Source organism: Sminthopsis crassicaudata, chromosome 3 (assembly GCF_048593235.1).
Source record: "Sminthopsis crassicaudata isolate SCR6 chromosome 3, ASM4859323v1, whole genome shotgun sequence".
In the NCBI taxonomy this organism is placed as follows: domain Eukaryota; kingdom Metazoa; phylum Chordata; class Mammalia; order Dasyuromorphia; family Dasyuridae; genus Sminthopsis; species Sminthopsis crassicaudata.
The window spans coordinates 292140453-292148259 of NC_133619.1; the positions used below are offsets into that span (position 1 = coordinate 292140453).

Genomic DNA, 7807 nt, shown 5'->3' on the forward strand with positions numbered 1-7807 from the left:
TTCAGTATTGAGATTGGTCTATAGTTTTCTTTCTCAGTTTTTGATCTACCTGTGTCATAGAAGGAATTTGGTAGGACTCCTTCAATCCTTATTTTTTCAAACAGTTTACATAGCATTGGAGTTAGTTGTTCTTTAAATGTTTTGTAGAATTCACATGTAAATCCATCTGGTCCTGGGAACTTTTTCTTAGGAAGTTGGTTAATAGCTTGATCTATTTCTTTTTCTGAGATGGGACTATTTAGACTACTTACTTCTTCCTCTGTTAATCTGGGCAAGCTATATTTTTGAAGGTATTCTTCCATTTCATTTAAGTTATCAAATTTATCAGCATAAAGTTGAGCAAAGTAGCTCCTAACTATTGTTTTAATTTCCTCTTCATTAGTGGTGAGTTCACCCTTTTCATTTTCAAGACTAACAATTTGCTTTTTCTCTTTCCTTTTTTTAACCAGGTTTACTAAGGGTTTGTCTATTTTGTTGGTTTTTTCATAGAACCAACTCTTAGTTTTATTAATTAATTCAATAGTTTTTTTACTTTCAATTTTATTAATCTCACCTTTTATTTTTTGAATTTCAAGTTTTGTGTTTGTCTGGGGGTTTTTAATTTGTTCCTTTTCTAGCAATTTGAGTTGTAAGCCCAATTCGTTGGCCCTCTCTTTCTCTATTTTATGCAAGTAGGCCTGTAGAGATATAAAACTTCCCCTTATTACTGCTTTGGCTGTATCCCACATATTTTGGTATGATGTCTCATTATTGTCATTCTCTTGGGTGAAGTTGTTAATTATGTCTATGATTTGCTGTTTTACCCAATCATTCTTTAGTATAAGATTATTTAGTTTCCAATTATTTTTTGATCTATTTTCCCTTGGCTTTTTATTAAATGTAATTTTGATTGCATTGTGGTCTGAAAAGGATGCATTTACTATTTCTGCCTGACTGCATTTGATTTTGAGGTTTTTATGTCCTAGTATATCATCAATTTTTGTATAGGTTCCATGAACTGCTGAGAAGAAAGTATACTCCTTTCTGTCTCCATTTAGTTTTCGCCAAAGATCTATCAGATCAAATTTTTCTAGTATTCTATTTACCTCTTTGACTTCTTTCTTATTTATTTTGTGGTTTGATTTATCTAATTCTGAGATTGCAAGGTTGAGATCTCCCGCTATTATAGTTTTGCTATCTATTTCTTCTTGCAGCTCTCTTAATTTCTCTTTTAAGAATTTAGATGCTGCACCACTTGGTGCATATATGTTTAATATTGGTACTGCTTCATTATTGATGATGCCCTTTAGCAGGATATAATGCCCTTCCTTATCTCTTTTAATTAGATCAATTTTTGTTTTTGCTTGATCTGAGATGAGGATGGTTACTCCTGCTTTTTTGGCTTTGCCTGAAGCATAATAGATTCTGCTCCACCCTTTTACTTTTAGTTTGAATGTCTCACCCTGTTTCAGGTGTGTTTCCTCTAAACAACATATAGTAGGGTTCTGACTTTTAATCCAGTCTGCTAACCCCTTCCTCTTTATGAGGCAATTTGACCCATTCACATTTATGGTTGGAAGGACTAATTCTATATTGCTTGCCATCCTATTAACCCCTGCTTATACTTTTCCCCTTTCCTTCCCTCTTACCCCCCTACCCAGTATTAAACTTGTAAACAGCCCTTCCTTTTTAGGATCCCTCCCCCACCTTAAAGTTCCTCCCCTTATTTTACCCCTTTTCCTCCAAATTTCTGTATTCCCTTCCCCTTAGTTTACTCCTTCCCTTTCACTTTTCAATGAAGTGGAAGAAGTTTCACCATAAATCGAATATGTGTATTGATACACACTATGTTCATCTCCCGCCTTTCTTTCTCTCAGATACAATAGGTTACCTTTGCCTCTTCATGAGATGCAGTACCACCACTTTACATTTTTTATGATATAATTTCCTTTCCACCTCTAGTTTCTAAGACAAATTGTACATATGTTCTTTACATGTTTTTTTGGCAGAAGTATAGTTCTCAAGATTTCTTTTTACCTTTTTATAAATCTCTTGAGTTCTGTATTTGAAGATCAAACCTTTTATGTAGGTCTGGTTTTTTCATCAAAAATAGATGGAATTCATTTATTTCATTAAATGTCCATCTTCTTCCCTGGAAAACGATGCTCATTCTTGCTGGGTAAGTTATTCTTGGTTGCATACCATGCTCCTTAGCCTTTCGGAATATCATGTTCCAGGCCCTTTGTTCTTTTAATGTGGACGCTGCTAGATCCTGGGTTATCCTTATTGTGGATCCTCCATATCTGAATTGCTTTTTTCTAGCAGCTTCCAATATCTTTTCCTTTGTCTGATGGTTCTTGAACTTGGCCACTATATTTCTTGGCGTTTTGATTTTAGGGTCCCTTTCAGTAGGTGATCGATGAATTTTTTCAATGTCTATTTTACCCTCTGTTTCCAGAACGTCTGGGCAGTTCTCTTTGATAATTTCCTCAAAAATAGTGTCCAAGCTCTTTTTTTCCTCACATTTTTCAGGAAGTCTGATTATTCTCAAATTGTCTCTCCTCGATCTGTTTTCCAGGTCTGTTGTCTTTCTGGTAAGGTATTTGACATTCTTTTCAATTGTTTCATTTCTCTGGTTTTGCTTGACTACCTCTTGGTTTCTCCTTGAGTCATTCATTTCTACTTGTTCAAATCTAATTTTCAATGATGTATTTTCTTCACGCACTTTTTTTGTATCTCTTTGTAATTGTCCAATTGAGTTTTTATCTTCTATGGAATTTTTTTTCATTTTATCCATTTTATTTTTTAGAGAGCTGTTTTCTTTTTCCAGCTCACTAATCCTGTTTTCCTTGGAGTTGTTTACCTTTTCCAGCTCACTAATCTTGTTTCTCAATGATCTGATTTCTTTATCCACTTTGTCTTTGAATGCATGGGATGACTTCTCCAGGCTCTCTTGCCAAGCTTCCCTTTCCTTCTCCCACCTCTCTTCCAGCTCTCTTGTGAGAGCCTTTTTGATTTCCTCTATGAGATTCTTTTGTATTCAGGAGCAGCTCATATCCCCCTTAGGGGATTCCTCTGGGGACAGTCTGTTTTTATTCTCCTCAGTGTTTGAAGTCTGCTTTCTCTCCATACAAAAGCTGTCAATGGTTAGAACCCTTTTGAATTTTTTGTTCATTTTGTCAGAGTAGGAATTGAAGAAAACAAATTGACAAGAGACATAATAGGTCTGTTTTTTGGGGGGATGGGGCTGGATGGTATTAATGGTCTTCCTCTACAGACTCGGGGTAGGGCAGCAGAGAGCTACTAACAGAACAGCAATGACTGTACTGAGTCTGTGCTCTGAGAACTCTCTGAGTCAGTCCAGGTGGGGGTTGGGGGTGGCCGGGTTCTGAGAGACGCTGGCTTTCTGGGGTTTTAATCTTCACCTCTGGTGTTTACACCCTCTGTGCTGCTCCTAGCTTGCTGCCAAGAAGGAGTATCCACACTGGGGAAAAAGTCTTTTTGCAGAAATGGCAGAGATCGTATCCCTCCCCCTCTGTTCTGAGCTGTGTGAGCTGCCTGTCCCACTCTGGCTTGCCTGCCCTCAATCTGTGCCCAGTCTGATTGACCCTCCCCCGAGCAAACACAGACCTTTTCTGGAGACTTTCAAGGATGTCTTCTCTTGGTGATTATTTGTGGATTTCTTTCTGGGTCAAGCATTAAGTCTGAGGCTTGTCATGAAGTAAGTTCTGAGAGAAAATGAGGAGCTCAAGCAGCTGTCTGCCTCCACGCCACCATCTTGGCCGGAAGTCTCCTTCTCCTGCATTTCTTTAATCAATGCTGATTTAGATAATTTTTATATAATTATAGATTACTTTAATTTATTTTGGTTTTTTATTAATAAAGTTATTTTTAAAAAACACAACTAAATTATCAACAACCAAATCTTATTTTTTATAGGAAGTAAATTGTTACACCTGGTAACAATTTAATCCTTAAAAATGAGAAAATCATGTAACATCCTGATCTTCAGAGGTCAAAGTTACCCATAGTATTGTCATCAAACCTATGAAACAGATAAGGCTTGATAAATATCAATAAGATGAAAAACTGCATAATCTATTCTGAGACTTTCAGCATTCCTAATTTTTGTGTCACTTCAAAAAGCAAGTTAGAATGATTGTGGATTCTTGCCAATTTGATTACACTTAGTTCTACCAACAACTATTCTACTGGAAAACAGTAGAATAAATAGGTTAATAGTTTGAGTTATTTGGAGTTCTTCAAATAACATTACTTAACAAAATGAAGCTAGGACACATTTCATATTCTCTTTGTTACAAATCATATGGGTAATACTAAACTACTTCCAAAAATAAAAGCTAAAACATAAAAATGTTCAGCTTATGATTAGGAAATCCAATCAGACCATTATTTGGCCACTTCCTCACCAAATTCCTATTACTGTATACATTTGTGGTGTGTGTGTATGTGTGTATGCATACATATCCACATATGTGTATATATTTACATATTGATATATACACATATATATTCAGATGACATAATTATTTCTCTATAACCCTACAGAAAGTCTCTGAAAGCAGCTGTAGTAGAAAAATTCATCAGCACAAAGCTACCCTGGTGATGAAGCTCAGAATAAAAAGTATTGGAGTGATAATTCTATTGCTATTTCCACAACTGCTTTGAATTTTGTTTGTGTGAGTGTGTGTGTGTGTGTGTGTGTGTGTGTGTGTGTTTGTGTGTGTGTAAATGCTGTCTCTTCAAAAACCTTAGATCAGAAGAGGAGGTAAAGAAAAAAATATGTCATTTCTCTAATTGTAAGCTCAGTTAACATCTTTGGGATGATCCTAGAAAGCCTACCAATGACCTTGCTATAATAACTATAGAACTAGAGAATTCTCTGACCCACAGATAATTAAATTTCCATGTATTCAGCTCTTTAGTGCTAAGCTTATTTCCAGAAGAAATCATTTTTTCAGACTCTAGTCATCAAAATTCAGAATGTCAACATAACAGTAGCCCTTGTAGTTTTTGGAAGCATGGTAGGCAATATGCAAGTAGTAGAATTCTGGCAGAAAGGCCAGAATCCCAAATATCAAGACAGGAATGGCTCAGTCTGGGCCCCCTCGCCTTTGCTGATATATCCAGCTAACAACAGAGCACCTATGACTATGAGAAAGGTGCCAATCATAAATAGCACTATGACAAATGTTATTGCCTTGTAAGGGATTTTGGGATGGCTCTTCTTGGGAGCCATCATAGCCATCATCTGTGTTAGAAAGCTTGGAGCACATCACTTTACTACTGGGGATCTCAGTATTTACATTGTTGTGGGATGGCATCATATCAAAGAGACTGTTTCCTCAATAAGAATGTCCCACTTAGGTCCATCTCTGTTTTCCTCAGTCCCAGCAGAACATATCCAGAGCAAAGATCAAATGCTATGTCCCATGGAGAATGAATCTGCTTTGATTTCTTAATCTGAAAATTGTCTGTAGCTATCCTTTTGACCATTTATCAATTGGGAAGAGCTTTTATTCTTACAAATTTGACTCAGTTTTTTATATATTTTAGAAATGATGCCTTTATCAGGAGTACTGGCTGTGTAGAGAAATTTAGAACTATGTCAAAAGGGGAGTAAAATCACGCATACCCTTAACCTATCAATATCACTATTAGGTTTGTATCCCATAAGAGATTTTAAAAAAAGAAAAAAGGACCACTATGTACTAAAATTTGTAGCAGTTCTTTTTTGGGACTAAAAAATTGAAAATTTAGGGAATTTCCTGTCCAATTGTTGCCCTTCATTCTCAAAAGAGGATCTGGGTTCCAGTATGTCAGACTATGGCTAATCAGAACAATATGAGGTTGGAATGCTCTTGCACAGGTCAAACACAAATAATATCTATAAGCATTTGGGGTGACTTTTCTGACTTTGTTCATATTGCATTTCTTTTGAGCTAATTAAATTCTGCTTTTCTCATAGAGCACAATACCTTCTCAGATGAAAGCATGCCATGCTAGGTGCTCCATATGAATTCTAAAGTTCTAAAGAGAGACCTTGAGAATGTCCTTGTATTACTTGTCTTGTGTAAGTTCTCTAATAATTTTTTTGGCAAGAGAACATTTGGTATTCAAACAATGTGGTTAACCCAATAAAATTGTGCTCTCTGCAGTAGAGTAGAAGGTTTGCCAGTTTTAAAAAAGAACCTCAGTATCTTATATCTTATCCAGTTCATCCATCAGTTGGGCAAAGGCTGGATGAATTTTAATAAGATATTTCAATGAAATCGTATTGTGCTATGAGAATTGATGAGCAGTGCTCTAAGAAAAAAAAATAAACTGAAAAGAGTTTCATCAGCAGATGCAAAGTGAAATATTTATAAAATAATTTTTCAGTGACTAACTGTGAATGGCATACCTAATCTCAACAATACATTGAACTCAGCAATAAAAACACAAGACAACTCTGAAGGGCTACCTATCCAGAAAGAAAACAGATGGTGTCTGAGTTCAGATGTATAACTTATGCAGAATTTCTTATTTTCTCAATGAGGTGCAGAAGGGAGAAAATATGGAACTGAAAGTGAGGTTTTTATTTTATAATTGTTTTTATATGTAACTGAGGGAAAATACAATATTAAATAAATAAAAAATAAATGTAGTTCTCCTTTATAGATATTGGGTTTTAAGTATCTCCTAGACATACTGTTCAATCTGCTTATCTTTCTTTTTTGTCTATTTTTCTATCTATGGCAAAATAGTTAGACTTGAGAATCATCACAAAGAGATGGTAATTAAATCTTTTGAAGCTGATGAGATCACTGAGTGGCATGTCAGTAAGAATACCTGGCATACTTGTAGGACAACTATAGTTAGAGGGCACAACTTGGATATGGATTTTGCCAAGAAAATTGGGAGAAATTGGTCAGATAAATAAACCAAGAGCAGGGAAGCAGTCCTGAAATCATAGAGAAAAGAGAGCATTGAGCAGAAGAAGGTTATGAACAGACTGAAAGGAAAAGATAATAGGTTTGGCAAATAAGAAGTCATTTATAACATAGAAGTGAGTAAATTTTGAAGGAGCAGTGATATTAGAAGCCAGATTTTTAAGGATTTAAGAAGAGAATAAGAGAAGTAAGCAAGGAGGCAAATATAATGATTATATTTTCAAATAATTTATTGACAAAGGGTAGGTGAAATAGAGGATATAATTAGTTGAGATAGAATGATAAAGTGAAAATTTTCTGAATAAAGGGGGGATATCAACCCAGTTGTAGGAAATAGGGAAGGAATCAATAGAAAGAAAAGATTTAAAATTTGTGATAACTAAAAAATTCTGTCAAAAAGTCATTTATTTAGCTTCACTAAGTAAAAGACACGGCTTATCAACACAAACATCATTGATATTAAAATGACATTTATAAAATAAGCTAAGATAGAGAACAAAACATAAGTGATATAATTTTAAAAAGACAAATGGTTCATTGGCAAAAAATGTATTCATTTTTGTAGACTATATTCGATAGAACAATAAACTCTTAGCAAGAAAAGAGAGGAACTTGATTAAAATTAATTAATTTATCTTGAAAGTAATAGTTATACTTTATACCTAGAAGAATGGATTCTCTTCACAGTCCATAGGATGCTATCTCCTTAAAAACCGTAATCCATTTTTTTAATTAAAGCTTTTTATTTTCAAGACACATGGATGGATAATTTTTCAACATTGACCTTTGCCTAGCCTTGTGTTGCAAATTTTCCCCTCCTTCTCACTATCCTCTCCCCTAGATGGCAAACAATTCAATATATGTCATACATGTTA

At 34.9% G+C, this 7807-nt stretch overlaps 1 pseudogene; it reads right to left on the minus strand.

Annotated features, from left to right (window-relative positions):
- Positions 1-4964: 4964 nt before the first annotated feature.
- LOC141559506 (transmembrane protein 230 pseudogene) lies at positions 4965-5327 on the minus strand (annotated as a pseudogene).
- Positions 5328-7807: the final 2480 nt, after the last annotated feature.